General features: G+C 60.6%; 1 long non-coding RNA gene across 7 annotated transcripts in view; it reads right to left on the bottom strand.

Annotated features, from left to right (window-relative positions):
- The window catches only part of LOC116662247, an 88505-nt gene that overhangs the window by 63722 nt on the left and 3105 nt on the right, over nucleotides 1–21678 (bottom strand). For 5 of the 7 annotated variants that reach the window (XR_004318276.1, XR_004318272.1, XR_004318275.1 and 2 more), the window contains exons 2-4: nucleotides 13798–13877; nucleotides 7934–8013; nucleotides 2062–2141 (exon numbers count right to left, since the gene is read on the bottom strand). This is a non-coding gene — a long non-coding RNA (uncharacterized LOC116662247). Of the gene's footprint in view, nucleotides 1–2061; nucleotides 2142–3449; nucleotides 3605–7933; nucleotides 8014–13797; nucleotides 13878–15187; nucleotides 15319–21678 lie in introns of those variants that run through there. The other 2 variants (XR_004318273.1, XR_004318278.1) reach the window with 2 other exon arrangements.

Below are 21678 nucleotides of genomic sequence, written 5' to 3'. Positions count from 1 at the left end.
GCCGCAAGCACAGGGCCACAGGGTCAAGACCTGGAGAGCCAGGGCTGAATGGAAGCCAGGGCCCTTCCTTCTCATCGCTGAAGTGAGGCTCGGGGCCTCTTCGGGACAAAGCCGAAGTCTGCAAAGGCATGGCCCAGGGGTCCGCTCGGCCCGGCTCCTCTCCTGTGCTGTCCTCTCGAGGAGGTGGGTCCGGGAGCCCTGGGGACAGGACACGACAGGCCTGTGCCAGAATCCTGGACAACCCGGGAAATGGCAGAAATTCTTGGCTCAGGAGAAGGGCTCCTTCTGCAGTGTCTCCTTGGTCCTGAGAGCGCCGTTCCCCTCTGGACTCCGACTGCGAGCCCTCGCTGGGCCTCGGGCCCCCTTGGCACTGGGTAGCCAGGCTCCCCACGTCATCCCCGAGCTGGACAGAAAAGCGGCACTGGGCCGGACTCCGCCACTGCTGCCAATGGCAGCACAACTCTGGCTGGGCTCAACGCGGCCCAGAGAGGCTTCGGGGGCCCTGGGCCTGCCCAGGCCGGACCTGCTCTTACTCCCAGGGGAAGGGGCACGCACGCGGCCAAAAGCCCGCGGCCCCGGGGCAGCCCAGGGCGGCCCCTGGCCTGGCCTGGGCTCCAACCGAGCAGCTTCCTCTAGTCCCGCCCAGACATGGCGGCCGCCAGAGTCCCGGAGCCTCCACTTCCTCTACCCTACAAGCCAGGCACCGGCGGAGGGGGGCCGGGGGGGGTGTGTGTGTGGGGGGGGGGGACGGGACGGGGGCCGAGCGCCTTCCCCCGGTGCCCGCCTCTGGAGCTTCTAAGGCCTCGGGTCACACCTCCTGCCCCTTCGCTGGCGGAGCTCTTGATTTCCCGGGGCACGGGCCGGGCCCTTGTTCCCGACTGTACGCCCCTGCCACTCCTCCCCAGGAAGGGACAGCACAGGGTCCGCGAGGCTGGCGACTGGCGGACCTGTTCCTCTTGATGGCAGCATCGCACCAGAAACAGCAACCTGCCTCTCCCCAGTCCTCTCCCTCCGCCCTTCGCTGACGAAAAAACGAAATGGCAGGCGAAAAGCAAGGTGCCTCAACATCTTGGCCACTTTGGCGGGACGGGGGACGGGGGACGGGGGACGGGCGGGCGCCTCAAACCCTTGTACGCCACCCTGAGTGGCCTCGTCTCTGAGGGGTCCTCTCAAGCCGCCTTCACCACAAAAAAGCGAGGACTCCCCCATCGAGGCACCCAGCAGTGGACCTGCAGCTGTATCTTTAGCAATCGGTTCCCAAGCCGAAGACCTTGGGAAACACACTGAGTGTGGGCACAGAGTTCGAGTCACATCCGGCCCGTGCCTGGCGAGACACAATCTCACGGGTCACCCAGTCTCGTCCGCATCCCCCTTCCCAAACGTCCAGCCGGCGCAACCTCTCAATAATCCAGCAAGAGCGCCCTCCCATGGCCTTCCCGGCCTGGGCGAGTGCCAGGGTGGAGCGAGCTGGGCCCAAGGGTGCTCAGGAGGCGAGGGGAGGAACAGGCATACGGGGCTCCTGCCCTCACAGCACAAAAGGCCAAAGGCCTAACAGGCCTGGATCTCCTCAAAGGGTCACCAACCGCCTGTGCCCCCTTGGGGCTGAGACCGCGGCTTCTCGTGGGTGAGGTGGGCGGCCGAATGATCACGTCGCTGGCAGTTAAGCTTCACAGAAGCTGGAGGCCAATCTGGGTCCCGGTCGCAGGTGCACACGCCCCAGGCCCTGGCTCGGGCCCAATTCCTCTCCACTCTCCCCGGTCCTGCAGGACACTGACCTCAGTTTCCACGTGCCGATCGCCCGCATGTACACGGATGATCCACATGCTCGTCCAAGCATCTCTTCCTTCCCACTCCACAATCACGACCTGCCTCGAGAGCCTTTCTCTGCCACGGCGGAAAACTCCGGCCTAGTACACCAGTGTCCCCCCGCTGCCGGGAACCTACCTTGGGAGTCTCTCCTCCTCGAGGCTTGCCGACATACCAGAATCACTGCCTCTTTCCCATGATGAAATAAACCCTTTTGGAAGAGGAGAAGGAAGGGAACAGAAAGCACTCACTCACCCAGAACACCAGCGCCTAGAGATGGACCGACGTCCCCGATGATGTCCCTTCTCCACCTTTCCTTCCGCGCTCTGCCTCCTCTGCAACGAGAGAGAGAGCCCAACGCCCTTCACTCAGTGAGGGACCGCCACGCTGCTGGTTAACAACGGGCCGCGTGCAGCCCCGGCCCAGGCAACCTCGACAGTGTCTTCGGCGACTATTCGTACCAGCTCCCCGGGACCAGCAAAACTTCCGAGGAAAGCAGGGTGTGAAAAATCAGCCGCACTCGTCCTTTGCAAATTGCGCGGGTGTCAGACGGAAGGAGCTCTTACAGGAAGGACCGTGTCGGGTCAAACCTGGATCATACCTCCCCCCACCACCAATCTGTCTTCCGTGGGAACCACAGCCATCACCTTAGCGTTTATAGCCGCAGAGCTCTCCTCCTCGGCTCTGGACCCGAGGGACTGTGGCGGGATAGCGATGGGTAACTTGGCAAGCCCGCGCCCTCCACCGCAACTGGAAAGGCAGACCCTCCACTGACAGGCAGCTCCTATGACGGGCTGGTAAGCAGTCACCAAGCTCTCCCCTCCCTGGCCGCACACAGCTCCACTGCACTGACTTCCCGGGGACGAGGCCTTGTGTCCTGGGACCGGGGGGGAGTCGGTGCGAGTGAAGAGCTACCCCACAGCTTTGCTCCGGGTGGACGCCGAGCCCGGAAAACGAACCCCGGTGACGCCACCACGCACACCTGGCGCCTGGGTAACTACGACTCTGCACGCCTCGGCGCGCGGCGCCTCCATCGATGACAGGGAGGAAGGGAGGCAGAAAGAAGAGAGGGCCCTAGTGTCCAAAGACAAGGGACAGGTGAAACAAGGCAGGCTCCTCCCTGCTCCCCGCCATTCCCCCCAGCATCCCGCACCCCGCCCCAGCTGAGACAAGGGCACTCTACCCTGGCTGCTGGTCGCAAAAGAAAAGGAGAGGATTCTAGCAGGACAGGACCTGACTCTGCACAAACACACCAAGGCCAGGGGACCTACAACGCTGAGAGCCAACGAACGCAAGAGCCTACATTGCTACGTAAGCCCGGTGGGGTCCCAGAACAGGCGAGATGGACACGGCCCTCTGTGCGTCGGCTTGCTTTCACCTGCATTCAAGCCCGCGAGCGCGCGCACACAACAATCCCACATCTTTCCCACTGCAGGGAGGGGGTCGCAAGGCGGAGGCACAAGTGAGGAGCCGCCACGGTGCACCGGTGAGGGCTTCTGCCTTGACTGGGATAATACATCTCCCTCCACGGTGGCACCTCCAACGCACTCACAGGGGAAAAGTACGAGAGAAGGAACGGTCTATGTGAATACATACGCATACGCACACATACGCAAGTGCACGTGTGTCCCTGGTACACGTACCTCCTTACGACACACGCGCACCCTTACGTACGTAAATACGTAAGTACATAGGTGCGAACGAGTCCGGGGTTTGAGGGTAGAGTACGGAACACACTCCCGTGGAGAGCTTCCCAGAAGGGTCCGCTGAACTAATGGCCCTCACCAAGGTCCTGTATCTGTGTGGATGGAGACACTGAGCTCTGCACCTGTCCCATGGACTTCAAACCCGCACGCATACGCGCACATCCTCCCCCGCCTCCGCCCCCCACCCTCCCCCCCTCCACTGCCCAGGACCCCTACCACCACAACCTCCCCAGGGCACTCGCTGGCAGAGTGACTTCCCGAGCCCCCCTGGAGGTGAGCAGGAACAATCCACCCCAGCTCCCCGGGTCCCTGTCAGTTCCTCCCGCTGTCCCCGTGGCCTAGCCCCTCTTGGGCCTGCTCCGGAGCCCTTAGGCCCGTTGAGGTAGCTGGAGGAGAGCAGGAGAGAGACAACCACGCAACAAGAGGGGACATGCGGGTCCCCGTGCCACCTCGAGCTCTGAATCAGTGTCCTGAGAGAGCTAGGCTTCTGCCTGAGAAGACCCGTATGGGTAGCGGTCCCCAAGTGCGCAGACATAAACAGGGTCCCCGGTCGCCAGGAAGTGTGGACTAGAGCGAAGCGGAGATGGAGCCACGGATACACACGCATCCCTTTGGCTGTCCGCACATGTACCGGCCTTCTGCCCACGAGAAGCCCCGAAGGGGAGAGAGACACCACCTCCGCGCAACACCCCAGTAGACCAGTAGAGCCAACCCCACTTGCAGGGCCTGGATGGCTCTTGGGCCTCCCTGGGCCTTTTTTGATCCACAAAGGGCGGAGGGAGAGGCCACGCTCGCAAGGGTGGTTGGCATTTCTGGAGCAACAGTGCCATCAAGCGGAAGCTTTTTGAGCACGGCCTCCAAACCCTGCCTGTGGATACCGTGGGCAAGGGCCTGTGATGGGACGAAGGGTGGGTTTGGTTCACTCAGAGGATTCCCGGTGGGGGTGGGGGGGGGGCGGCCAACTCCGGAACACTGCCAGAGTAAGGTGCGGGAGCGAAAGGAGGTGGTGGGAGCCGAGCTCGCCCACCCGGGAGCCCCTGGCTGTCAGGCCGGCCGGGCTTCCCAGCCTTGGGGGCGTGGCCTCGGCAGCCGCCATGTTCCGGAACCAGGAGCTGAAGCTACCCCATCCAGGGCGTCCGGCCCCCGAAACTCTGCCCTCCTTGCGGGACCCAGGTCCGCCGGCGGGATCCCGGGGGAACCCAGGACCCGTTGCCGCTGCCCCGTCGGAGGCCCCGGGTCCAGCAACGTGGACAGAGGGGAAAGGGGGAGGAGGCGGCCACCCTGTCAGGGGCAGCATTCTGCAGACAGGACGGAGAATTTCCCGATTAGTGTCTGGTCCCGGAGCCAGACAAGGAAGCGCAACGTAGGCGGGCCGCACATCCCGAGTTCCAGCTCCACTTCCGGTTCGGGGTGTGTTTCGTTTACTTTTGCGCCCGCCACAGAGGGTCTGGGTGCCATGCCCCACAGGACCCCATGAGGCCCTTCCTGTCCCGTATCACACTGGGTATCCAGACCCACTCGGGACGGGATACAACTGGGCCAACATCAGCACGCTGAGATGGACATCACCGTCCGCAGGGAGGGGATCGAGGGCCAAAGTTTTCCGCCTTCTATCTCGGACTCGGGCTCGGGCTCGGGCACGCTGCAGCCAGGGGACGCCTTGGTCCTCGGGGGGCCTCCCTCGTCGTGGACGACCCGGGTCCTCTTGTCTGGGGGGGACGCCGGAGATTTTTCCCACGGGGCCCAAGGTTCGCAGGGGCAGCCGCTGACCCTAGCCAGGGGGGCACACTGAGACCACCTGGGGCCAGGGAACCAGTCAGATCAGGGAGGCCAGGCCCTGGCCCCAAGGAAGGGCTCTGCCCACGTGAGACCGCCTGTTGGCAGAGTTTCGGCCGGCTCCCAAGTGTGAAGGAAGGGGCAGGGGGCGGGTGTCAGCAACCTTCCAAGAGGGGTGAAAGCCAAGTGGAATGTGTGGAGGGAGGGGTCCAGCCTGGAGACCTGTTCCTGGAGTTCGAAGCCTCGCCCGGTACGTTACCACCAAACCACCAGCACCACCGCTACAGCCACCCCCGGCCCCGCAAGCCTGCTGACCCCCAAGGCAGGTTAAGAGCTGGGCAAAGCGCAGGAACGAGCCACCGCAGGGCTTGCTCCAGAAGAGGCCCGTGGGGACAGTCAGGGTCTAGAAGGAACGGTCGTGTGCCCGGAGTATGCACTTGGGAGACAAGCTGGATGAGGGGTGGTGATAGGGGAGGTGGGGGGGGGGGCGCGCATTTCGCTCAGTCCAACAGAGGTGGGCCTTAGGCAGCGTCTTGAGACCTCTTCTTGATTTCCCCGCTGGGCTGCGGCCGCAAGCACAGGGCCACAGGGTCAAGACCTGGAGAGCCAGGGCTGAATGGAAGCCAGGGCCCTTCCTTCTCATCGCTGAAGTGAGGCTCGGGGCCTCTTCGGGACAAAGCCGAAGTCTGCAAAGGCATGGCCCAGGGGTCCGCTCGGCCCGGCTCCTCTCCTGTGCTGTCCTCTCGAGGAGGTGGGTCCGGGAGCCCTGGGGACAGGACACGACAGGCCTGTGCCAGAATCCTGGACACCCCGGGAAATGGCAGAAATTCTTGGCTCAGGAGAAGGGCTCCTTCTGCAGTGTCTCCTTGGTCCTGAGAGCGCCGTTCCCCTCTGGACTCCGACTGCGAGCCCTCGCTGGGCCTCGGGCCCCCTTGGCACTGGGTAGCCAGGCTCCCCACGTCATCCCCGAGCTGGACAGAAAAGCGGCACTGGGCCGGACTCCGCCACTGCTGCCAATGGCAGCACAACTCTGGCTGGGCTCAACGCGGCCCAGAGAGGCTTCGGGGGCCCTGGGCCTGCCCAGGCCGGACCTGCTCTTACTCCCAGGGGAAGGGGCACGCACGCGGCCAAAAGCCCGCGGCCCCGGGGCAGCCCAGGGCGGCCCCTGGCCTGGCCTGGGCTCCAACCGAGCAGCTTCCTCTAGTCCCGCCCAGACATGGCGGCCGCCAGAGTCCCGGAGCCTCCACTTCCTCTACCCTACAAGCCAGGCACCGGCGGAGGGGGGCCGGGGGGGGGTGTGTGTGTGGGGGGGACGGGACGGGGGCCGAGCGCCTTCCCCCGGTGCCCGTCTCTGGAGCTTCTAAGGCCTCGGGTCACACCTCCTGCCCCTTCGCTGGCGGAGCTCTTGATTTCCCGGGGCACGGGCCGGGCCCTTGTTCCCGACTGTACGCCCCTGCCACTCCTCCCCAGGAAGGGACAGCACAGGGTCCGCGAGGCTGGCGACTGGCGGACCTGTTCCTCTTGATGGCAGCATCGCACCAGAAACAGCAACCTGCCTCTCCCCAGTCCTCTCCCTCCGCCCTTCGCTGACGAAAAAAAGAAATGCCAAGCAGGCTCCAACCTGGCAGGCGAAAAGCAAGGTGCCTCAACATCTTGGCCACTTTGGCGGGACGGGGGACGGGGGACGGGGGACGGGCGGGCGCCTCAAACCCTTGTACGCCACCCTGAGTGGCCTCGTCTCTGAGGGGTCCTCTCAAGCCGCCTTCACCACAAAAAAGCGAGGACTCCCCCATCGAGGCACCCAGCAGTGGACCTGCAGCTGTATCTTTAGCAATCGGTTCCCAAGCCGAAGACCTTGGGAAACACACTGAGTGTGGGCACAGAGTTCGAGTCACATCCGGCCCGTGCCTGGCGAGACACAATCTCACGGGTCACCCAGTCTCGTCCGCATCCCCCTTCCCAAACGTCCAGCCGGCGCAACCTCTCAATAATCCAGCAAGAGCGCCCTCCCATGGCCTTCCCGGCCTGGGCGAGTGCCAGGGTGGAGCGAGCTGGGCCCAAGGGTGCTCAGGAGGCGAGGGGAGGAACAGGCATACGGGGCTCCTGCCCTCACAGCACAAAAGGCCAAAGGCCTAACAGGCCTGGATCTCCTCAAAGGGTCACCAACCGCCTGTGCCCCCTTGGGGCTGAGACCGCGGCTTCTCGTGGGTGAGGTGGGCGGCCGAATGATCACGTCGCTGGCAGTTAAGCTTCACAGAAGCTGGAGGCCAATCTGGGTCCCGGTCGCAGGTGCACACGCCCCAGGCCCTGGCTCGGGCCCAATTCCTCTCCACTCTCCCCGGTCCTGCAGGACACTGACCTCAGTTTCCACGTGCCGATCGCCCGCATGTACACGGATGATCCACATGCTCGTCCAAGCATCTCTTCCTTCCCACTCCACAATCACGACCTGCCTCGAGAGCCTTTCTCTGCCACGGCGGAAAACTCCGGCCTAGTACACCAGTGTCCCCCCGCTGCCGGGAACCTACCTTGGGAGTCTCTCCTCCTCGAGGCTGGCCGACATACCAGAATCACTGCCTCTTTCCCATGATGAAATAAACCCTTTTGGAAGAGGAGAAGGAAGGGAACAGAAAGCACTCACTCACCCAGAACACCAGCGCCTAGAGATGGACCGACGTCCCCGATGATGTCCCTTCTCCACCTTTCCTTCCGCGCTCTGCCTCCTCTGCAACGAGAGAGAGAGCCCAACGCCCTTCACTCAGTGAGGGACCGCCACGCTGCTGGTTAACAACGGGCCGCGTGCAGCCCCGGCCCAGGCAACCTCGACAGTGTCTTCGGCGACTATTCGTACCAGCTCCCCGGGACCAGCAAAACTTCCGAGGAAAGCAGGGTGTGAAAAATCAGCCGCACTCGTCCTTTGGAAATTGCGCGGGTGTCGGACGGAAGGAGCTCTTACAGGAAGGACCGTGTCGGGTCAAACCTGGATCATACCTCCCCCCACCACCAATCTGTCTTCCGTGGGAACCACAGCCATCACCTTAGCGTTTATAGCCGCAGAGCTCTCCTCCTCGGCTCTGGACCCGAGGGACTGTGGCGGGATAGCGATGGGTAACTTGGCAAGCCCGCGCCCTCCACCGCAACTGGAAAGGCAGACCCTCCACTGACAGGCAGCTCCTATGACGGGCTGGTAAGCAGTCACCAAGCTCTCCCATCCCTGGCCGCACACAGCTCCCCTGCACTGACTTCCCGGGGACGAGGCCTTGTGTCCTGGGACCGGGGGGGAGTCGGTGCGAGTGAAGAGCTACCCCACAGCTTTGCTCCGGGTGGACGCCGAGCCCGGAAAACAAACCCCGGTGACGCCACCACGCACACCTGGCGCCTGGGTAACTACGACTCTGCACGCCTCGGCGCGCGGCGCCTCCATCGATGACAGGGAGGAAGGGAGGCAGAAAGAAGAGAGGGCCCTAGTGTCCAAAGACAAGGGACAGGTGAAACAAGGCAGGCTCCTCCCTGCTCCCCGCCATTCCCCCCAGCATCCCGCACCCCGCCCCAGCTGAGACAAGGACACTCTACCCTGGCTGGTGGTCGCAAAAGAAAAGGAGAGGATCTAGCAGGACAGGACCTGACTCTGCACAGACACACCAAGGCCAGGGGACCTACAACGCTGAGAGCCAACGAACGCAAAAGAGCCTACGTTGCTACGTCAGCCCGGTGGGGTCCCAGAGCAGGCGAGATGGACACGGCCCTCTGTGCGTCGGCTTGCTTTCACCTGCATTCAAGCCCGCGAGCGCGCGCACACAACAATCCCACATCTTTCCCACTGCAGGGAGGGGGTCGCAAGGCGGAGGCACAAGTGAGGAGCCGCCACGGTGCACCGGTGAGGGCTTCTGCCTTGACTGGGATAATACATCTCCCTCCACGGTGGCACCTCCAACGCACTCACAGGGGAAAAGTACGAGAGAAGGAACGGTCTATGTGAATATATACGCATACGCACACATACGCAAGTGCACGTGTGTCCCTGGTACACGTACCTCCTTACGACACACGCGCACCCTTACGTACGTAAATACGTAAGTACATAGGTGCGAACGAGTCCGGGGTTTGAGGGTAGAGTACGGAACACACTCCCGTGGAGAGCTTCCCAGAAGGGTCCGCTGAACTAATGGCCCTCACCAAGGTCCTGTATCTGTGTGGATGGAGACACTGAGCTCTGCACCTGTCCCGTGGACTTCAAACCCGCACGCATACGCGCACATCCTCCCCCCCCCCCCCCCCCCCCACTGCCCAGGACCCCTACCACCACAACCTCCCCAGGGCACTCGCTGGCAGAGTGACTTCCCGAGCCCCCCTGGAGGTGAGCAGGAACAATCCACCCCAGCTCCCCGGGTCCCTGTCAGTTCCTCCCGCCGTCCCCGTGGCCTAGCCCCTCTTGGGCCTGCTCCGGAGCCCTTAGGCCCGTTGAGGTAGCTGGAGGAGAGCAGGAGAGAGACAACCACGCAACAAGAGGGGACATGCGGGTCCCCGTGCCACCTCGAGCTCTGAATCAGTGTCCTGAGAGAGCTAGGCTTCTGCCTGAGAAGACCCGTATGGGTAGCGGTCCCCAAGTGCGCAGACATAAACAGGGTCCCCGGTCGCCAGGAAGTGTGGACTAGAGCGAAGCGGAGATGGAGCCACGGATACACACGCATCCCTTTGGCTGTCCGCACATGTACCGGCCTTCTGCCCACGAGAAGCCCCGAAGGGGAGAGAGACACCACCTCCGCGCAACACCCCAGTAGACCAGTAGAGCCAACCCCACTTGCAGGGCCTGGATGGCTCTTGGGCCTCCCTGGGCCTTTTTTGATCCACAAAGGGCGGAGGGAGAGGCCACGCTCGCAAGGGTGGTTGGCATTTCTGGAGCAACAGTGCCATCAAGCGGAAGCTTTTTGAGCACGGCCTCCAAACCCTGCCTGTGGATACCGTGGGCAAGGGCCTGTGATGGGACGAAGGGTGGGTTTGGTTCACTCAGAGGATTCCCGGTGGGGGGTGGGGGGGGGGGGCGGCCAACTCCGGAACACCTGCCAGAGTAAGGTGCGGGAGCGAAAGGAGGTGGTGGGAGCCGAGCTCGCCCACCCGGGAGCCCCTGGCTGTCAGGCCGGCCGGGCTTCCCAGCCTTGGGGGCGTGGCCTCGGCAGCCGCCATGTTCCGGAACCAGGAGCTGAAGCTACCCCATCCAGGGCGTCCGGCCCCCGAAACTCTGCCCTCCTTGCGGGACCCAGGTCCGCCGGCGGGATCCCGGGGGAACCCAGGACCCGTTGCCGCTGCCCCGTCGGAGGCCCCGGGTCCAGCAACGTGGACAGAGGGGAAAGGGGGAGGAGGCGGCCACCCTGTCAGGGGCAGCATTCTGCAGACAGGACGGAGAATTTCCCGATTAGTGTCTGGTCCCGGAGCCAGACAAGGAAGCGCAACGTAGGCGGGCCGCACATCCCGAGTTCCAGCTCCACTTCCGGTTCGGGGTGTGTTTCGTTTACTTTTGCGCCCGCCACAGAGGGTCTGGGTGCCATGCCCCACAGGACCCCATGAGGCCCTTCCTGTCCCGTATCACACTGGGTATCCAGACCCACTCGGGACGGGATACAACTGGGCCAACATCAGCACGCTGAGATGGACATCACCGTCCGCAGGGAGGGGATCGAGGGCCAAAGTTTTCCGCCTTCTATCTCGGACTCGGGCTCGGGCTCGGGCACGCTGCAGCCAGGGGACGCCTTGGTCCTCGGGGGGCCTCCCTCGTCGTGGACGACCCGGGTCCTCTTGTCTGGGGGGGACGCCGGAGATTTTTCCCACGGGGCCCAAGGTTCGCAGGGGCAGCCGCTGACCCTAGCCAGGGGGGCACACTGAGACCACCTGGGGCCAGGGAACCAGTCAGATCAGGGAGGCCAGGCCCTGGCCCCAAGGAAGGGCTCTGCCCACGTGAGACCGCCTGTTGGCAGAGTTTCGGCCGGCTCCCAAGTGTGAAGGAAGGGGCAGGGGGCGGGTGTCAGCAACCTTCCAAGAGGGGTGAAAGCCAAGTGGAATGTGTGGAGGGAGGGGTCCAGCCTGGAGACCTGTTCCTGGAGTTCGAAGCCTCGCCCGGTACGTTACCACCAAACCACCAGCACCACCGCTACAGCCACCCCCGGCCCCGCAAGCCTGCTGACCCCCAAGGCAGGTTAAGAGCTGGGCAAAGCGCAGGAACGAGCCACCGCAGGGCTTGCTCCAGAAGAGGCCCGTGGGGACAGTCAGGGTCTAGAAGGAACGGTCGTGTGCCCGGAGTATGCACTTGGGAGACAAGCTGGATGAGGGGTGGTGATAGGGGAGGTGGGGGGGGGGGCGCGCATTTCGCTCAGTCCAACAGAGGTGGGCCTTAGGCAGCGTCTTGAGACCTCTTCTTGATTTCCCCGCTGGGCTGCGGCCGCAAGCACAGGGCCACAGGGTCAAGACCTGGAGAGCCAGGGCTGAATGGAAGCCAGGGCCCTTCCTTCTCATCGCTGAAGTGAGGCTCGGGGCCTCTTCGGGACAAAGCCGAAGTCTGCAAAGGCATGGCCCAGGGGTCCGCTCGGCCCGGCTCCTCTCCTGTGCTGTCCTCTCGAGGAGGTGGGTCCGGGAGCCCTGGGGACAGGACACGACAGGCCTGTGCCAGAATCCTGGACACCCCGGGAAATGGCAGAAATTCTTGGCTCAGGAGAAGGGCTCCTTCTGCAGTGTCTCCTTGGTCCTGAGAGCGCCGTTCCCCTCTGGACTCCGACTGCGAGCCCTCGCTGGGCCTCGGGCCCCCTTGGCACTGGGTAGCCAGGCTCCCCACGTCATCCCCGAGCTGGACAGAAAAGCGGCACTGGGCCGGACTCCGCCACTGCTGCCAATGGCAGCACAACTCTGGCTGGGCTCAACGCGGCCCAGAGAGGCTTCGGGGGCCCTGGGCCTGCCCAGGCCGGACCTGCTCTTACTCCCAGGGGAAGGGGCACGCACGCGGCCAAAAGCCCGCGGCCCCGGGGCAGCCCAGGGCGGCCCCTGGCCTGGCCTGGGCTCCAACCGAGCAGCTTCCTCTAGTCCCGCCCAGACATGGCGGCCGCCAGAGTCCCGGAGCCTCCACTTCCTCTACCCTACAAGCCAGGCACCGGCGGAGGGGGGCCGGGGGGGGGTGTGTGTGTGGGGGGGACGGGACGGGGGCCGAGCGCCTTCCCCCGGTGCCCGTCTCTGGAGCTTCTAAGGCCTCGGGTCACACCTCCTGCCCCTTCGCTGGCGGAGCTCTTGATTTCCCGGGGCACGGGCCGGGCCCTTGTTCCCGACTGTACGCCCCTGCCACTCCTCCCCAGGAAGGGACAGCACAGGGTCCGCGAGGCTGGCGACTGGCGGACCTGTTCCTCTTGATGGCAGCATCGCACCAGAAACAGCAACCTGCCTCTCCCCAGTCCTCTCCCTCCGCCCTTCGCTGACGAAAAAAAGAAATGCCAAGCAGGCTCCAACCTGGCAGGCGAAAAGCAAGGTGCCTCAACATCTTGGCCACTTTGGCGGGACGGGGGACGGGGGACGGGGGACGGGCGGGCGCCTCAAACCCTTGTACGCCACCCTGAGTGGCCTCGTCTCTGAGGGGTCCTCTCAAGCCGCCTTCACCACAAAAAAGCGAGGACTCCCCCATCGAGGCACCCAGCAGTGGACCTGCAGCTGTATCTTTAGCAATCGGTTCCCAAGCCGAAGACCTTGGGAAACACACTGAGTGTGGGCACAGAGTTCGAGTCACATCCGGCCCGTGCCTGGCGAGACACAATCTCACGGGTCACCCAGTCTCGTCCGCATCCCCCTTCCCAAACGTCCAGCCGGCGCAACCTCTCAATAATCCAGCAAGAGCGCCCTCCCATGGCCTTCCCGGCCTGGGCGAGTGCCAGGGTGGAGCGAGCTGGGCCCAAGGGTGCTCAGGAGGCGAGGGGAGGAACAGGCATACGGGGCTCCTGCCCTCACAGCACAAAAGGCCAAAGGCCTAACAGGCCTGGATCTCCTCAAAGGGTCACCAACCGCCTGTGCCCCCTTGGGGCTGAGACCGCGGCTTCTCGTGGGTGAGGTGGGCGGCCGAATGATCACGTCGCTGGCAGTTAAGCTTCACAGAAGCTGGAGGCCAATCTGGGTCCCGGTCGCAGGTGCACACGCCCCAGGCCCTGGCTCGGGCCCAATTCCTCTCCACTCTCCCCGGTCCTGCAGGACACTGACCTCAGTTTCCACGTGCCGATCGCCCGCATGTACACGGATGATCCACATGCTCGTCCAAGCATCTCTTCCTTCCCACTCCACAATCACGACCTGCCTCGAGAGCCTTTCTCTGCCACGGCGGAAAACTCCGGCCTAGTACACCAGTGTCCCCCCGCTGCCGGGAACCTACCTTGGGAGTCTCTCCTCCTCGAGGCTGGCCGACATACCAGAATCACTGCCTCTTTCCCATGATGAAATAAACCCTTTTGGAAGAGGAGAAGGAAGGGAACAGAAAGCACTCACTCACCCAGAACACCAGCGCCTAGAGATGGACCGACGTCCCCGATGATGTCCCTTCTCCACCTTTCCTTCCGCGCTCTGCCTCCTCTGCAACGAGAGAGAGAGCCCAACGCCCTTCACTCAGTGAGGGACCGCCACGCTGCTGGTTAACAACGGGCCGCGTGCAGCCCCGGCCCAGGCAACCTCGACAGTGTCTTCGGCGACTATTCGTACCAGCTCCCCGGGACCAGCAAAACTTCCGAGGAAAGCAGGGTGTGAAAAATCAGCCGCACTCGTCCTTTGGAAATTGCGCGGGTGTCGGACGGAAGGAGCTCTTACAGGAAGGACCGTGTCGGGTCAAACCTGGATCATACCTCCCCCCACCACCAATCTGTCTTCCGTGGGAACCACAGCCATCACCTTAGCGTTTATAGCCGCAGAGCTCTCCTCCTCGGCTCTGGACCCGAGGGACTGTGGCGGGATAGCGATGGGTAACTTGGCAAGCCCGCGCCCTCCACCGCAACTGGAAAGGCAGACCCTCCACTGACAGGCAGCTCCTATGACGGGCTGGTAAGCAGTCACCAAGCTCTCCCATCCCTGGCCGCACACAGCTCCCCTGCACTGACTTCCCGGGGACGAGGCCTTGTGTCCTGGGACCGGGGGGAGTCGGTGCGAGTGAAGAGCTACCCCACAGCTTTGCTCCGGGTGGACGCCGAGCCCGGAAAACGAAACCCCGGTGACGCCACCACGCACACCTGGCGCCTGGGTAACTACGACTCTGCACGCCTCGGCGCGCGGCGCCTCCATCGATGACAGGGAGGAAGGGAGGCAGAAAGAAGAGAGGGCCCTAGTGTCCAAAGACAAGGGACAGGTGAAACAAGGCAGGCTCCTCCCTGCTCCCCGCCATTCCCCCCAGCATCCCGCACCCCGCCCCAGCTGAGACAAGGACACTCTACCCTGGCTGGTGGTCGCAAAAGAAAAGGAGAGGATCTAGCAGGACAGGACCTGACTCTGCACAGACACACCAAGGCCAGGGGACCTACAACGCTGAGAGCCAACGAACGCAAAAGAGCCTACGTTGCTACGTCAGCCCGGTGGGGTCCCAGAGCAGGCGAGATGGACACGGCCCTCTGTGCGTCGGCTTGCTTTCACCTGCATTCAAGCCCGCGAGCGCGCGCACACAACAATCCCACATCTTTCCCACTGCAGGGAGGGGGGTCGCAAGGCGGAGGCACAAGTGAGGAGCCGCCACGGTGCACCGGTGAGGGCTTCTGCCTTGACTGGGATAATACATCTCCCTCCACGGTGGCACCTCCAACGCACTCACAGGGGAAAAGTACGAGAGAAGGAACGGTCTATGTGAATATATACGCATACGCACACATACGCAAGTGCACGTGTGTCCCTGGTACACGTACCTCCTTACGACACACGCGCACCCTTACGTACGTAAATACGTAAGTACATAGGTGCGAACGAGTCCGGGGTTTGAGGGTAGAGTACGGAACACACTCCCGTGGAGAGCTTCCCAGAAGGGTCCGCTGAACTAATGGCCCTCACCAAGGTCCTGTATCTGTGTGGATGGAGACACTGAGCTCTGCACCTGTCCCGTGGACTTCAAACCCGCACGCATACGCGCACATCCTCCCCCACCCCCGCCCCCCACTGCCCAGGACCCCTACCACCACAACCTCCCCAGGGCACTCGCTGGCAGAGTGACTTCCCGAGCCCCCCTGGAGGTGAGCAGGAACAATCCACCCCAGCTCCCCGGGTCCCTGTCAGTTCCTCCCGCCGTCCCCGTGGCCTAGCCCCTCTTGGGCCTGCTCCGGAGCCCTTAGGCCCGTTGAGGTAGCTGGAGGAGAGCAGGAGAGAGACAACCACGCAACAAGAGGGGACATGCGGGTCCCCGTGCCACCTCGAGCTCTGAATCAGTGTCCTGAGAGAGCTAGGCTTCTGCCTGAGAAGACCCGTATGGGTAGCGGTCCCCAAGTGCGCAGACATAAACAGGGTCCCCGGTCGCCAGGAAGTGTGGACTAGAGCGAAGCGGAGATGGAGCCACGGATACACACGCATCCCTTTGGCTGTCCGCACATGTACCGGCCTTCTGCCCACGAGAAGCCCCGAAGGGGAGAGAGACACCACCTCCGCGCAACACCCCAGTAGACCAGTAGAGCCAACCCCACTTGCAGGGCCTGGATGGCTCTTGGGCCTCCCTGGGCCTTTTTTGATCCACAAAGGGCGGAGGGAGAGGCCACGCTCGCAAGGGTGGTTGGCATTTCTGGAGCAACAGTGCCATCAAGCGGAAGCTTTTTGAGCACGGCCTCCAAACCCTGCCTGTGGATACCGTGGGCAAGGGCCTGTGATGGGACGAAGGGTGGGTTTGGTTCACTCAGAGGATTCCCGGTGGGGGTGTGGGGGGGGGGGGCGGCCAACTCCGGAACACCGCCAGAGTAAGGTGCGGGAGCGAAAGGAGGTGGTGGGAGCCGAGCTCGCCCACCCGGGAGCCCCTGGCTGTCAGGCCGGCCGGGCTTCCCAGCCTTGGGGGCGTGGCCTCGGCAGCCGCCATGTTCCGGAACCAGGAGCTGAAGCTACCCCATCCAGGGCGTCCGGCCCCCGAAACTCTGCCCTCCTTGCGGGACCCAGGTCCGCCGGTGGGATCCCGGGGGAACCCAGGACCCGTTGCCGCTGCCCCGTCGGAGGCCCCGGGTCCAGCAACGTGGGCAGAGGGGAAAGGGGGAGGAGGCGGCCACCCTGTCAGGGGCAGCATTCTGCAGACAGGACGGAGAATTTCCCGATTAGTGTCTGGTCCCGGAGCCAGACAAGGAAGCGCAACGTAGGCGGGCCGCACATCCCGAGTTCCAGCTCCACTTCCGGTTCGGGGTGTGTTTCGTTTACTTTTGCGCCCGCCACAGAGGGTCTGGGTGCCATGCCCCACAGGACCCCATGAGGCCCTTCCTGTCCCGTATCACACTGGGTATCCAGACCCACTCGGGACGGGATACAACTGGGCCAACATCAGCACGCTGAGATGGACATCACCGTCCGCAGGGAGGGGATCGAGGGCCAAAGTTTTCCGCCTTCTATCTCGGACTCGGGCTCGGGCACGGGCACGGGCACGGGCACGGGCACGCTGCAGCCAGGGGACGCCTTGGTCCTCGGGGGGCCTCCCTCGTCGTGGACGACCCGGGTCCTCTTGTCTGGGGGGGACGCCGGAGATTTTTCCCACGGGGCCCAAGGTTCGCAGGGGCAGCCGCTGACCCTAGCCAGGGGGGCACACTGAGACCACCTGGGGCCAGGGAACCAGTCAGATCAGGGAGGCCAGGCCCTGGCCCCAAGGAAGGGCTCTGCCCACGTGAGACCGCCTGTTGGCAGAGTTTCGGCCGGCTCCCAAGTGTGAAAGAAGGGGCAGGGGGCGGGTGTCAGCAACCTTCCAAGAGGGGTGAAAGCCAAGTGGAATGTGTGGAGGGAGGGGTCCAGCCTGGAGACCTGTTCCTGGAGTTCGAAGCCTCGCCCGGTACGTTACCACCAAACCACCAGCACCACCGCTACAGCCACCCCCGGCCCCGCAAGCCTGCTGACCCCCAAGGCAGGTTAAGAGCTGGGCAAAGCGCAGGAACGAGCCACCGCAGGGCTTGCTCCAGAAGAGGCCCGTGGGGACAGTCAGGGTCTAGAAGGAACGGTCGTGTGCCCGGAGTATGCACTTGGGAGACAAGCTGGATGAGGGGTGGTGATAGGGGAGGTGGGGGGGGGGGCGCGCATTTCGCTCAGTCCAACAGAGGTGGGCCTTAGGCAGCGTCTTGAGACCTCTTCTTGATTTCCCCGCTGGGCTGCGGCCGCAAGCACAGGGCCACAGGGTCAAGACCTGGAGAGCCAGGGCTGAATGGAAGCCAGGGCCCTTCCTTCTCATCGCTGAAGTGAGGCTCGGGGCCTCTTCGGGACAAAGCCGAAGTCTGCAAAGGCATGGCCCAGGGGTCCGCTCGGCCCGGCTCCTCTCCTGTGCTGTCCTCTCGAGGAGGTGGGTCCGGGAGCCCTGGGGACAGGACACGACAGGCCTGTGCCAGAATCCTGGACACCCCGGGAAATGGCAGAAATTCTTGGCTCAGGAGAAGGGCTCCTTCTGCAGTGTCTCCTTGGTCCTGAGAGCGCCGTTCCCCTCTGGACTCCGACTGCGAGCCCTCGCTGGGCCTCGGGCCCCCTTGGCACTGGGTAGCCAGGCTCCCCACGTCATCCCCGAGCTGGACAGAAAAGCGGCACTGGGCCGGACTCCGCCACTGCTGCCAATGGCAGCACAACTCTGGCTGGGCTCAACGCGGCCCAGAGAGGCTTCGGGGGCCCTGGGCCTGCCCAGGCCGGACCTGCTCTTACTCCCAGGGGAAGGGGCACGCACGCGGCCAAAAGCCCGCGGCCCCGGGGCAGCCCAGGGCGGCCCCTGGCCTGGCCTGGGCTCCAACCGAGCAGCTTCCTCTAGTCCCGCCCAGACATGGCGGCCGCCAGAGTCCCGGAGCCTCCACTTCCTCTACCCTACAAGCCAGGCACCGGCGGAGGGGGGCCGGGGGGGGGGGTGTGTGGGGGGGGACGGGACGGGGGCCGAGCGCCTTCCCCCGGTGCCCGTCTCTGGAGCTTCTAAGGCCTCGGTTCACACCTCCTGCCCCTTCGCTGGCGGAGCTCTTGATTTCCCGGGGCACGGGCCGGGCCCTTGTTCCCGACTGTACGCCCCTGCCACTCCTCCCCAGGAAGGGACAGCACAGGGTCCGCGAGGCTGGCGACTGGCGGACCTGTTCCTCTTGATGGCAGCATCGCACCAGAAACAGCAACCTGCCTCTCCCCAGTCCTCTCCCTCCGCCCTTGGCTGACGAAAAAAAGAAATGCCAAGCAGGCTCCAACCTGGCAGGCGAAAAGCAAGGTGCCTCAACATCTTGGCCACTTTGGCGGGACGGGGGACGGGGGACGGGCGGGCGCCTCAAACCCTTGTACGCCACCCTGAGTGGCCTCGTCTCTGAGGGGTCCTCTCAAGCTGCCTTCACCACAAGAAAGCGAGTACTCGCCCATCGAGGCACCCAGCAGTGGACCTGCACCTGTATCTTTAGCAATCCATCTTCCATTTTCCCACCGCCTCAAAGACTTCCTCAAGTTGTAGCCTTATTTAGTTTGAGTCAAAGGGAGTTGGTCCAAACTTCCTTTAAGTATGTTAGTAAACAGGTACATCTCTAGTCTAATACAGTGATCGTCACAAAATTTGGGGGGGGGGGGTTTTGTTTACAATAGTGTGTGTTGTTCTTCAGATATGGATTATTATATTTGTAATCAGTCATGTACGCAATTACGTGACCTAGGAATGATATGTGTCTTCCTGTCTGTCCCATGTTCAATCTCAGTCATTTCATTAGATGTTTGATAAGGAAAAAATTTATGATACCTGTCATTTTTAAAGTATTCATGTGTTTTACCTCGAGCATGTTATATGAAGACAATCTTTTAGTCTTTTTTTCTTTGCAATCCGCACATGTTATGTGATGATGAGTTTACTACGAGTCACAGATAGTTTTAAAATATAGTTTTGCATGGTTGTGGCAGATGGAAGGGAAAAAAATCTTCACTGTGCCGTCATTCAACACACTCTCCAGGTAAAGCTATCTCAAGACAGTACAATCAGAATGAAATTTATTCTTTTCGTGCCTCCATGTCTGATTTCCCCAGCAGCACATACACTATTCTGTTTGGGAATATTCAGCTAAATTGTGTTTTGGGTTTTTTTTTCCCTCTTGGTCCACACATTAATGTTCTGCTCCAAACATAGGCTGTTAGAAATCTTTCAATCTACTGAGAGGCATCAAGAAAAATTCTAAAGAGCCTCCTCCTCGTGCCATGGACCCCAAAGAAAAGCAAGTCACAATTTTATGTTATCCTTTTCATCCTCAAAAGACTGTCTCATGGAGAGCAAGAAACATTTAGGTGGAAGGTGAATGTCTGTTTCTACCTCAGTCTGTGTGTGTACTGGCACAGAAGTATGCCCTATATACACAGATCTTTCTTTCTAGATCCATACTGCATGAGACTCATCGAAGTCAACTGTTCAAGGACTTTTTTGCTTTTTTCCTTCAAAGGAGCACACACTTCTCCCAAGGATTACGGCCCACAAGTACGACCATCTTATTCTTTCTAAGGGAGGTGGTATATATCACCTCCCAAAGCTGAATAACTAGACATCCCACTATTCATCTCTAGAGGGTCATTTTAATCCCTTCCTACTTTTCAATTCTACAAACCTGGCTGAAGGACACCCTCTTGGAAACACTCCTCTACTCACTTGTCTATGTAATTCTCTTCTCTGTTTTCAGAGAAGCAATAAAATGAACCAAAATTTTCGTGTACTTTCAATTTTGGGATCGATTTTTGCCAAATGGTTTCCAAAAGACATATTCCTAAATGCATCCTGCCTGCCCAGTTTAAGATGTACCAATTTTAGTAGACCTGGCTCGTCTATTTTATCGAAGTCAGTATAAAAAGTTAAAAAGTGCAAATGATGAATGTGCAAGTGTCTGCCTCCATTCTGTGTTATTTTGCCTGTCTCCTCAGCTAAAGCAGGATTACAGTGAGATGGAATCCAACTAATCAGTCTAGAGCTTCATCTATGCTTGGACTCTTATCAGGCTAAGAAAGCATTATTTCATGCTATCCTTTGAGCTAGACTCCACTTTTCAAACTGATTAATATAATTTTGTTTAGTTCTCATCAGCAAATAAGGTCTGTGTACCATCAACGAGTAAAGGGAAATGATAAAGACCCTAAAGAAGAAAATGACTAGCATTTTGTATCTCCTAGTTTGAAGAGAGCCACTGTTCACCATTTTTTATACTAGGCCTTGAAAAGGGTGATATAGGTGAATTCTATTTAGAGTTCTGTTAATTTTGATCCTCTTAAATAAATTCTGGTTCACAGGCTCCAACAGTACTCTTTAGCCCATATTGTTAGGTACAACTAAGGTTGTCTAAGCCCTTTTAAAATTAATCAGTTGAGATCTTACATCATCCTCTAGAGTCCCTAGATAAAGGTCTGTTGCCCACATTTCTTATCTGCAATAGTCAAGCCAACCCTTGCTTCATGGCTTCCATGATCCTCTTGTTTGGAAGATATCTGGGACCTCAAGCAAGATGTCTCCTCTATCTTCATCATGTCACAGTGTGATCTCTGGTCAAAAGGACACACCGAGACCATCATGCTCACAGTACCGGAGCAGAGACCACAGGAGATTGTGTGGGACAGATCCCTAACCTGTGCTCAGGAAATCAGGCCTCAGTCTGCATCTTTCCCACATAATATTAGCTTTCAAAAACTTTGTAACCTCAACAAGCGTGTAAAGAAGGGGAAATGCAAGGGTTTTAGCACCTTCCAATGAGGTGTAAAACAAAATTTTTCAGGGAAATTAATTTATAAGGTTTTACTCAACTTTTACCTACTCAGTGCTTGAAAATCCAACGTACACGAAGAGGTACACGCTTCAAATCTTTTCCACCTTTCTTTGGGTTGATAAGAATATGGAAAACATATCATCCACTGACTCCTATAAAGTTAACAAAATTCTTAATAATCAAGGGCTCTATTTTTTCAGCTAAATTCCACGGACGTATTTCCTGTTACTAAATATAGTGGAGGGATTTACAGAACCAGCAATCAAAGATTATATGCCTAGGAATAATCAAACAAAAACATGAGAAACCTATATAAAGAAAGCTTTCCGTGTCCTAAAAGACAACAATGTGGACTTAAACAAGAGTAAAGATGTACTATATTCTTGAATAAAAAGACTCAACCTCTTGAGTATGTTAATTCTTCATCAGCTAATTAATCAATCTATTCTAATCCTAAGGAAAATCTAAAAGGTTTTTGAAGACTTTCTCGTTGTTTTCCA

Source organism: Camelus ferus, chromosome X, assembly GCF_009834535.1.
Source record: "Camelus ferus isolate YT-003-E chromosome X, BCGSAC_Cfer_1.0, whole genome shotgun sequence".
In the NCBI taxonomy this organism is placed as follows: domain Eukaryota; kingdom Metazoa; phylum Chordata; class Mammalia; order Artiodactyla; family Camelidae; genus Camelus; species Camelus ferus.
Note: the sequence above shows the minus strand (reverse complement) of the source record. Positions and strands in the feature narration are given on the sequence as shown.